The sequence below is a fragment of the Bradysia coprophila genome, unplaced genomic scaffold (assembly GCF_014529535.1).
Source record: "Bradysia coprophila strain Holo2 unplaced genomic scaffold, BU_Bcop_v1 contig_732, whole genome shotgun sequence".
NCBI classification, from domain to species: domain Eukaryota; kingdom Metazoa; phylum Arthropoda; class Insecta; order Diptera; family Sciaridae; genus Bradysia; species Bradysia coprophila.
The window spans coordinates 1,188,385-1,200,399 of record NW_023503972.1 but is presented as its reverse complement, the minus strand read 5'-3'; the positions used below and the strand labels follow the sequence as shown (position 1 = coordinate 1,200,399).

Below are 12,015 nucleotides of genomic sequence, written 5' to 3'. Positions count from 1 at the left end.
CAAGAAACTTGACAGCAAGAAGTCTCTACTCTAAAAACCGTGTTTCTGTATTCACCTCAGACTAAATAGGTATAAACTGGCAATACGTAGACGGAAATAGACAATACGCAAACTGAAGCTAAAGTAAACCGATATTACGTATGTATAACATACACAAAATAAACGAACACGTTGATATGTCGATCGAATGTCAAGCAAAATTTGAGAAATAATCCATTTGCATCAAAGAAATGATAAGTTGGTACGCCTGTGGCGAGATAGAAGGAATATGTGAATGACAGTTGGCTCCTATGGGAGAGAATGTGAGAGAATCGCATACAAATTCACTCACTTTCTCTACCATAGGAGGCAGCTGTCATTCACAAGTTCCTTCCATCTCGTTACAGACGTACCAACTTATCGTTTCTCTGATTTGTAAGTTATTTTCAAGTTATTTTCCCAGTGAGCTTTAACGCTCATGCTCATGCCAATAAAGTAATGACTCATTTTCCGCGGTTGCAGTGCGTAAATGGCTCTTTTCGCTTCCGCTGTTGCAGTGCTTAAAGGCTCTTTTCGCTTCCGCTGTTGCAGTGCTTAAATGGCTCTTTTCGCAAATCAATGATGGAAGTGCATGTTTGCAATGCTATATCAATGCTGCCTTGTTTCATGAAAGAAATGCATAACAGAAACAGTATCTATTTTGGAGATTTTTATTTTGACTAGTGTGGAACCGAAGGCGACCACATTCATCACAACAACAGTCTCCAAATATATTTCTCTCGTGAAGACACACGGGAAACGAGTGTTAATGCTCCTATCATGTTGATGGAAAACGAGTTTTCCGGTGATGCAGCGGGTAAAAAGAAAAAATTGCCTGCCCCATGCGAAAGTTGACCATTACGTAGTGGTTTGCCCATCCACGTGAAATGATCTGTTTTCATATCTGAGCACAAATTTCTCATATTTTATTGACTTTGTCAACATTTTCCGACATACTTTTGGTGAGTTTTGAAAAATTTAAGAAAATTTAGTAAAATCAGAGACAACTTTTGGACGTTTATCCTTTTGCCCATTTTTCATAATTGGCGTTTTCGTAACCTGGCGTCAGTACGAGTTCAACGAGCTATTGTAGGACAAAATCTGCTAAGATTTAGCCGAGATATTGCATTTAAAACATTCTTAATTTCTGTAAATTGTTTGTGTAGTCTCCCGATCCCCCAATCAAAACAAAATTCGACACCACTCTCATAATGCATATTCAAACAAAAATTACGACTTTTGAAGCGTCTCGTTTTAACCAGATAATTTCCACTTGAGTGTGTCTTTCAATAGAATATGCATGTTTAATTGCCTCGTCAGAAGCAATCATCTTCGTTTCAACTCTCTCCTCTCTTTCGCTAACTCCAAATTCCAATTATTTGTTTATGTCAAAAACAACAATGAATGAAAACCATTTCCATTTACATACATTTATTAATGAAACGGAAAAAGAAATTTATGCTTCAAATGATGAGAAAAAAAAACCTCCCCGAGACAATTAAAATTCTTTTGTCTATGCAAATTCTGAACATAACTAATCTCCACCATAATACACTAAACTAACGTTATACCGAATTGGATGTGGATTGTGACGAGCTCTTTGATTCAACCTAGAACAGGCGGGGAGGTATAATTACGGTTATATTGTTGCCTATTCAAAGAGAGAAACGAGAATGCGAATCATGCCGCTTTCTTCCATGCATTGCTTTCAGTTGTACGGTAGCATTCAATGAACGGGGGGAGCTTTAATTTAAAAATTCTTCGTTAACTGGATACAATGTCTATATGTACAAAATGAGTTTGTTCACTATTAATGGAATGAAAAGTAGACAAAGAAAGTTTTATGTAGCCCAATAGCACTTCAGAAAATTTTCAGAAGAACTCATTCCGAAACATTTGCGCGGAAAAATTTATTTTATTACTGGTGTACCAGACGTTTAATTAACATAAGCCGGCACAAATTTTTGAATCCCCTTTTATACATTGTTCGTGTTATAAATACTGTTAATTACTGTAATATGATCCCTAGAATTTTCGTATGCTATTTGAAGAATCAAACAATGAATCTGTATTTTGGAATGCACCATATATAGTCAACGAACAAACAAATGTGTGACCCTGATAGTTCTTCCCGTTCCGATAATAACATTTCGCTGCACCTTTAAGTACATCTCCGTAGTCCACTTAAGATAACTAACTTTGCAAGGTTGATAATAAAATTAATTTTATTGTTCCGAACAGTGCTATAGAACACTCGGTTCGTTCCATTACATAAAGTGAATGTGAATGAAAGAAATGACTGAAAACCCAAAAGAAATAAAGTTAGTGGTGCTAAGACAAGGTCGTATATGAGGAGGGTAAGCCAATCCACGCGTTTAGTGGTATGGTTTGTAGCGCTGCATAAAAATGCGGTCGAATCCAATATTTTGAATTTTTGTATGGGAATTCACATTCAAACGTTGATATCTCCACTGTTTTTGAAGAATAAGAGCCAGATTTTGCTAGGTTTGCATCTTTTATGGAGTTTTATCGATTGGCATACTCATTTGTGTGAAATGTTGAGTAAAAATTTGTTTCTAACTATTTCACACAAATGAGTATGTCAATCGATAAAACTCCATAAAAGATGCAAACCTAGCAAAATATGGCTCTTATTCTTCAAAAACAGGGGAGATATCAACGTTTGAATGTGAATTCCCATACAAAAATTCAAAATATCGGATTCGACCGCATTTTTATGCAGTGCTACAAACCATACCACTAAGCGCGTGCATAGCTGGGGCTTTTATGCGAAAACTATACCGAACTGTGCTGTAATTTTCATACAAAATTATAGCACAATTTCAGTTCAGTTGAAATTTCGTACAGATATCACAAAAAGATAAATTTACGCTGCAATTGCGCTACAGAGGAAAGTACCGTAAGAAAAATTTAAAACAAAAGATTTTCCGAAGCCGCATCTGAGCTTTTCATACAAAGCCGATCGTCGTTGAATTTATCTTTTTTGGGATATCTGTACTGAAATGCAGTTTGAGTTACAGATAGCCGCCATGTTTTTTTTTTCGTAACCTCCTCATATACAACCTTGTGTTAAGCTGGAATCACTGTCGTTCCGTTTAAGAAATATTTCACCCGGACTGTCAAACAAAAGCAATGCAAAAATGAAGCTTTGAGATTGAACTGTCGACTGATATGAGACTGAATTGATTCCTTTTTTTAAAACCAAGTGACTACGATTAAAGCTTTAAGCTTAATCCTTGGTCTCCGAGGTTTCTGTTGTTTTTAATGAATCAGCAATAAGCTTACGCCGCACTAAACGGATCAATGTAAGCAAGCGATCAAGTGACATTTTTGTTTCGTGTGTCAGGTTCCACAACACCGATAATTTCCAACCACGGCAGAGTAAAATAAACCAGGCAGTAGCGGTTCATTTTCGAAACGTCAAATAAGGGACCTAATACACTGGATAAAAATGAACTCAAATGAACACTGACATAAATTGAAAAATTTTGTTCGCAAAAAATATTGGGCTACTAGATTCTTCAGGTCCCTAGTCAAATCAGCGCTACTGCCTGGTTAACTCTACTCTGTCGTGTTTATAACTCTTAACTTCAACTCATAAACTATAAGTGGAAATTTTCAATCTTCCTAATATTTATCGAGGGACTGAAGTATTGGTATTGAGTTGGCTGCATCCCTTCAAAATGCTCTATAAATTATGGCCTTTGTGTTGGGTATTTTACCACTCTCAACAAACGTATGCATCTATAGAAACAATCGCTGTTGTTCCACCATAATTCCATTTTGAAATAAATGCTAAATGAGGTGGCAGCACTTCAGGTTCAAAGGCAAAAATGCGACTGAAAGCTAAATTTATTGTGCTGGAAAAGCCACGAGAAATCAGAGAAAATATGTAAAAGTAAATTCCATAAAGCGATAAACGTTTCAAATTGTAGCACAATGTTATGTGTGTGGTATGTATACCTAATCGCCCAAAACCACTTACAGTGGAGGTGTGACGCAAGTCCTGTTATCCACTTACAAAAGTACTGATATCGGTGTAGGTGACGCTTACAGATTCGACACGCAAAAAGATATGCGTCACAAATGGCAGCTGATGAGGAAAGTACGCGAAAGTTTTATCAGCAAAAATCTTACCATAAAAATTTTAGGAAGAAAATTATAATAAAAAAGTTTGCGTCAAAAAGTGGCAAAGTTTTTTACACGAGGTTTCTATCTGCTGTATTTTCCAAGTTATGGCTGACATAGCTCGCACTTAAAACGGTCATAGCTCCCAAATAAGCGACTTTTTAGGGAAACAATGAAACACGTATCGACTAGAATCTAAAACTCTAAAAATTTGGCTTTTTAACGAACTTTCTATCTGCTACATTTTCTGAGTTATAGGTCCCATAGCTCAATATCTTAACACGCTCATAGCTCCGAAATTATAAGCTTTTATAAAAATTCCTTCAAATTAGTTTCATAGAATTACGTCCTTAACATACCCTGAAAATTTCAGCCAAATCCACCGGTGAATTCAAAAGTTTCGTTGTAACAAAGTGACAAAGTAACAGAGTGACAAAGGTTGGTAAAATTCATCAATTTCAAAATGTATGAAAATCCATTTCTTCATACAAATTTCCAAGTTTTGAAATTTAATATCTCGGCCAAATCTTAACCTTATCAGGCGTGTGATAGCTCGTTGAACTCGTATGAACCCCCAGGATTACAAATAAAATACTTTGGGGGTAGTAGGAGCAAAGGGGGAAAAGTCAATAAGTTCGTGTTCCTCAGTCCTGCGGAATACATTTTTGTCAAATTTTTCGGTGTGAACGGACTTGCGTCACGGCCCTTCACTAACGTAAAGCCATGATACCAGCGTGCATATAGAATTTTGTTCGCTAACGAATCAAATCGTATATAATGCTCGACAAAGCCATAATACTATTATTTTCGATAGAAAAACCAATTTCCAATAAAATTATTTTTCCAATGAAGGATTTCTTTGGCTATAAATTTAAACGTCGCGAATGGAAAGAGCTATTTTATCATTACCCCGAGCAACGAATAATCGTTCATCATGAAAGAATTTTTAAAGTATATTAGCGAGGTGGATGTACTCCACAGATGAATGCTACATCGTATACATCGTTTATTGCGTGTGTAAGCGTTAAAATGTGCTTTCTAAATTCAATTGTTCAAAACATATTGAAATTTTATTCGGAGATGAATTGGTGCTGATGGTAATTTTAGAATATTGTAAGTCTTAGAATAGACGCAGAGGTAACCAAAATAGGTTAAGGAAAGGGTAGTGTGTAGGAATTATGAAAGTTATACACAATTACGTTGTCAGCGACAGAATATGTTAAATTAATCAATTACGATTAAATACGGCGCAATTCATGACCTGTTCATAATGAACGAAATTTCATAGATTGATAGACTTCGAAATTTTAAGGACTTAAGGACATTCATGAACCCTTATCTCATCCAATAGGTTTCGGGATTTGTTCTAATAATCTCTTAAATAGTCATTTCTTACCCGAGGGAAGAAAGTAGAAAATTCCAACAAGAGCAAAGTTTTGCGGCCAGAGCGGAGCGAGAGCGAAAAAATTTAGCACTTTCGCGTACGTCGTTATGTGAAGGCATAGTTGCTTTGGTTATTCCCACAGAAAGAATTTATTTTCATAGGTTTGAGTGTATTAACAATTGATCGACGACGACAAGGGGAATTAATGATGTTTCTTAAAAGTCGAACAGGCGTAATTTTCCTCGTAGAAATGTAAGAAAATCTTAGTAAGATCTGACGTGTCAACATAACCTCAACCAAAGCAACTAGCATAGCGCAAACTGTCGTTACTTTCTTTACTCCCTTCTATAACTATGATGTGCCTCAGTTTAAAACTGGATGAAAGTTCTGTGGTGATGTGACATAGGAATGATTCGTAAATTACTTAAGGCTATTCAGTGCTTCCATCAAAATTAAATTCTGATGGCACGAGTAATATGCGCTCTATGAAGGTTAAATTTTGCTCAATACCACATTTTTAAGGTGGCCTCACAGTCATCCGTATTCATTCCATTTTGCCTCCGTGTACGTGACAGTTGTCATTTAATACAATTTATTCAGTTGACTTTTTAGTGTATAGATCACTAAAATGACTGCTGGCGTGACGATCGACGGTTCGGTTTTGTGTGCAAACTACTGACAACCAACTTTGCTTCTAAGGGAATGCCCCGTATTTAGTTCATTTGCATTCATTTCAAAGAATTGGACGCATTCACTTATTCATTACTATGTGAAAGTGTGAAGTTGGTTTCGATTAGTTTGCACACTTTTCCCCACCATTCCTCACGTTTCCGTCATCAGTTTCACCAAACGAAGAGATCTATATTGGAGTGGTAGAACATAGTTTCAACTTCGCCGGCTGCGAGTTATTTAAGATTTAATTTTGATGACGGCACTAAAAAAGCGTTACGTAATTTTTGAACGATCTCATGGCATAGAGATGAGTGCGTTACTTTTCACAGTTTTAACGACAATAAATTATTTAAAAAATAATCAATAGTTTGCACCACAAAGCTATCAAAGTCAAAGAGAAAACGGAACTATGAAATTGACAAACCCAATGCAACTGCCCTGCACTACATAATTAAATTGCACCCATTCCACTAGTCTTTTTCATTTGTGAACATGATTATTTACATGAAGGCTGAAGGTGGATTATATTATACCACATTTGAACCGATTTCAATTTTATTTACATCGTTTATCATGCCTACTTGCACCACGAGCCGAACTGAATCGTGGTACTTTTTCTTCTTGAAATTAACCAATAAAGGGGACAAAAGTGTACACAATTTGTCTCTATCCAGAAACGAAAATTGAATAAAATATGAATATAAAATTCCATTTAATGAACAGCTTATTTATATAGAAGAACATTTTATATACACACGAATCGGCACCTCCGTAAAAGTATCGAAAAGTCACGTTTATCACGCAAAAAGTTCAGTTTGTCTTTTATTGTATGGTGTAGGAAAGAGAGAACTCGTGCAAATTAAATTTGGCAAAAATTATGGAAGCGGAAATACAAAAAGTTCCTATACAATCGGACGAAAAAGATATTTCTACTCTCACAATTCTCAATATTAGATAATAATATGAATGAGGTTGAAATAATTTCATTTTCTTGTTCATAGTTCGATGTAGGTAGACGAGACGTGAGAAGATACCCGACAGTTTATTTTTGAACTATGAAAAAATTCAATTATACTTTCTAATAGAGCATTGCATTTCATTTAAATCGACTTGATTTGAGGTGGGTGTATTTGATTAAAACATTCGTCAACGCTAAGTTATACACATCCGGAGTGAAACGAAATTTCTGTACAATTTTGCCTGATCTAGTACGTTGAAGCGAAAAATTGGCAGAGGGAGCATAGATCAAAATTTTGAGCACTGGCAGTGCAATCGCATGCCAAATTTTGTGTTCTAACTGACAGAAAACTTCACGAAACGGGGAAATATTTGAATTTTTCGATGCGAAAACAAATAAACTGAAAATTCTTACTAAAAGTGTACTGAACAACTTGAACTAACTAGTCAAAGTGAACTGGGTACTGTCATTAGTTTCGCCAACTGAAGAAATCTATAGGGAATTGATGTTTTCAAACTAAAGCTCCAACGTAATAGATCATCTTAAAGGCGGTTGGAAATGCCATCCACGTTAAGAACTGCCATCGCCACGTTAAAAATAATGTCACTTGAACGAAAGATTTTGAACCGCCGCCCATTGTTCATTCGTTTTTTTTTACACAGGATTCTAAATTTAGTACTCAAATGGCAGCTCTTTTTTGACATAAAAGTTTGGATTAAATAAAACACAACGAAAATAATCTGAGGTTACGTTTGAAAGTACCGTAACTTGAAGATGATCTATAGGCTTCTCTGCTGTGACATTTCATATAAATTATCCAGAGTGAAGTTATTTCGCGTGAAAATAAAGCGCAAACAATGCAGTACTGAAAAATAAAATGTCGTGCCTCTACAGACCAACCGAGGTGTCCTCGGTGTCCAACTGAAGCTCAAATGTACAGCCATGCACATTCAAATGTACAGCCTTATCATAAATTTCTTATTTCTCTTATCTTGCTTACTTCACTCATTTCGCTTTATACTCGTTATGGAGAAATGAGGTTGGAGAAATTGGAAATTTATAATATGACGGTGCATTTAATTGTGTATGACTGTAATAGAATTTTTTGTTAAATTCTATTACGTTACTATAAAATGACTCTATGTTTTTGTGCACCAACTTCAATGCTATGACATTTCATATAGATATTTGCAAGAGTGAAGTTATTTCGCCAGGAAATAGAGAGCAAAAAACGAAGTATTTAAATTGTGGCGCCTCCATTGGTTAACAGATCTTTCCTTTCTGTCGAAGCGACGTGTCTTTATCGCCATATTATCATCTCTTCATTTTCCGTCATTTTTCGCTTCGCTGCAAGGTATGTACTAGACTGAATAAAAAAAAGTAAGGACGGTGTACATTATACACTGTATAAACAACGTATTTTACACTGGTTAAAGGTCATACGATCCCAGTAAAAACGATTCTATTCGGCATACTCAATTGGTTTAGGTTATGCCACCTTCGGCAATTATTGCCTAGAAAAAATATATCAGAAAGTACCCGCTAAATTGAGTTTTTATTTGGATTTTTTTGTGGTGATGTTTATATGTACGACTTTGAAAAGAGGTGAGGATGAAGTGTGTAGTGGAGTTTTCAACAGTTTTTAGAAAACGAATATTCGCTACTTCAAAGTATACAGAATTCTGCTAAGAAAGGAACAATCGTTGAGGCCGAAAACACACGAGCAATTTGGCTTTGTTCAGATCGACAATTATGCTCGTTTTCGATCTTTGAATCCAACTTGACCAGAAGTTTATAGCTAGCGAAGTCGTATATTGTCAATGATGATACAGATGATAGAGATGATGATGATGATGATGATGTAAGGGTTGCATATGAGGAGGTTACGCCGATCACTGGGGCCGAACTTTGTTGTAATTTCATTTGACTCGAAATGTCGTAAGAAAATGCAGTTAGAGTTACCGATAGCCAACAGATAGTTTTTGCAATACAATGAAATAATGGCGATCACCTCCCTATGTATAATCTTGATCTCAGTGACGAAAAAGTGCTCGTGTGTTTTCAGTCAAAGAATTTTCTTCTTTACTTTGTAAATTATCCTCCTTACACTACTCGACATTATATATAAATCAAGTTTCAAGATTCATACTTCATTGAGTTCGACGTATTTTTTTTTCTTCTCTGAAATGTACAAGAATGCCTTTCGAAAATAAAAAGAAATAATTCGCAGCTTTCTTTCTGGATTATTTCCAAACATCAGCCTATCGAAAAGTAAATAAATTTGAGATCCCGTCAAACAGAACTTCAAAAGCTTTTAATTAACTCTCTGTTGACCGAAAAATCAACTTCTACAACAGATAAGACAATATTTACACAAAATATACCCACAAACGAGTAAACAATGTTGAAATAAAATATCGTTACAAGAATATATATCAAAATACCAAAAGGAATATAAGCGCAAATACTCTACACCGCAAACCTCCTTAACGTTATTCAGAAATAGAAAAAAAGAAAATTGGAAGAAAGAGATTTTCAAGCGTCTGGCATTTCAAATGAACTGTTAACGTAGTAGTATTTAAGATGCAGGTCAGATAGCCGACCAAGAAATGTCAGATGCGGCTATTCGAATAAGAGAAAAATCCGTAACAACACAGATCCGTAAAACCACACCGAACCTTATTTCAGGTAGATTCGAGTGCAGCGCCATGTGTGTTAAGTGTAGCGTTTATGAATTCCATATAGAATTATCTCAGTGTTGAAATACGTTTCCAACAAGTTCGAGATCTCATACTCACCACATTCCATCTATTAAATCTATGAAGTGCTACACCAAAGACCTATAAATAGCGATACTATAGAACTTATGGTTATATTATGACAGGTTGCCGCAATCACAAGTGCCACTTACGCCCGAATGTGGTGAACAATGGTTTTTTTTTTCAAGGAGAGACAATAGGAAATTTTCAACAGAGCGAAGCGAGGGCAATTCGCTCGAGTCGTAATTTCTCATTACTCCCCGATGTGAACACATAATTTTTCATCCGAACGTGGCGTAAATAACCGTTTTTACCCACGAAACAAACACATCAATTTGTTTCACCATTTTCAAAACCAAAACAAAGTGACAGTTGCAAAGAGAAAAAGCACTCTTCCTTAGGACCGAGAGGAGAGAAAATAAAAATTTTCTCACCTGAATTGAGATAGAGAGAGCGTCAACAAAATGCCATCTTCTCACTGTATTTGTGTGGAGAAAATCAGGTTATTCACGCCGCACGGGTGAAAAATTCATAATCTACGCCTCAAATTTAGTTGGCGGCTCCCTGTCCTATGAAGAAGACAATGATGAAACAATTTTATTTTATTTTTTGCTCAATTTTAGCGATGGTACATCGTGCATAATTATTTGGATCAACAGTCTCTTCGTTTCTTTTTGGTGTGTAAGTCAATACTTTTTGCTCACAGTTCACTAACGTTTGAAGTCAGGTACACCGTCTGCCATAAAACGTAAATCAAATCAAACCTCTGTTACATATGGTTGAGTGTCACATTACGGTAACGTTATCCTTATCACCCATGAAACCCATATTAAACCCATTTAACTTACATGTCAATACAATTTATCAAATATTGATTTTAGCAAGGTGATAGACACTTCTTCAACACATATATTTTTCATGCGAACGTATCGTTTCTGACTGTTATGTGTCACACACATGTTGAACTTGAAAATTGAATTTCGTCATGTCGTCGCCGGTTGGGTTGGAAGCGATTTAGTTGTTGCATAGTGGAAACTTTTTCTGTATTGTACAAAAGTTCATTGTTTCCGGCTAATTCGCATTTTAATTGTTTATTATCAATTAACAATTAGGAAGACGTTGATTGAAGTGGTACTTTATACGGTAAGGTGGATCGATCATTGGACAACACGTTTCGGATAAGTTTGAGGAGCGCGTAGCTGTTTGAACAATTTTCGGTGTATTATAAACTTGTATCACCCGAAGCACTCCGAGAAACCAGCTAAACTTAATGAAAGCTATGAAGTAGTAGATTCAGTTTCAGTAATCTATAACCTAAGACAACTCTATATAGAACGGAATCTATTTTATTAGAATTTTTGTAGATTATCTCGCATTAATAACGCGCTACAGTTTACTCAAGCTTTATAATTTGGGTAGTTGAAGTGTGTTTGGTGGATGCAATGATGTACAAACTGAATGACTCGTATGACGTAGTAGTATACATTCGCCCCTGTCCGCCAGGCGAATGTATGCTCCTGCCTAATACGATGAATTTGTATGCATATGTCTTAGCCTACATTTAGGCGGATACCAGTTTTTTGTGACTAACTTTCCTCAGAGAATGTTATTTTACACACTTTGAAGCGTGTTTTGAAAATCATGCTAGATGGCCCTGATTCAGACTGAACTAATTACTGGCCGCAAAAGGCTGTTGTACCGGAAAAAGTATTCGTGTAAAGCCCAAATTTCCTATTAAATGGTCAAACAGTTCTACACAATTTTGCGTTTTGTGTTTGGAATAGTGTTTGAAGTGAATTAGAGTCTAGACCTAAACTGTCAAATGCCTTGTCGGTCATTAAATTGCAATTAATTATCACATTACAACTCGTTACATTTATATAACAAAATTATCCAGTAATACCAACGACGGACATTCACCCCCCGTAGCATAATATAAATGTCAAACCTGTTTATCTTCGCATAAATCCCATTTTATGTTCGCTTGTCCTTTTTCATATATTTCCCTCTTCTATATGGAACAAAAGGGACAAAAAAAGAAGAAGAAGAAGTAAAAATACCGTTAAAACACTGAA

The 12,015-nt window shown here is 35.8% G+C and overlaps 1 protein-coding gene and 1 long non-coding RNA gene across 2 annotated transcripts in view; one reads left to right on the top strand and one right to left on the bottom strand.

Annotated features, from left to right (window-relative positions):
* LOC119084098 (cholecystokinin receptor type A-like) overlaps positions 1-12,015 on the bottom strand; it is an 83,338-nt gene that overhangs the window by 44,587 nt on the left and 26,736 nt on the right. The window lies entirely within an intron of this gene.
* Positions 857-10,468, top strand: LOC119084110. Its single transcript, XR_005089004.1, has 3 exons — positions 857-868; positions 1,854-1,856; positions 10,349-10,468. It is a non-coding gene; the product is annotated as an uncharacterized LOC119084110 (long non-coding RNA).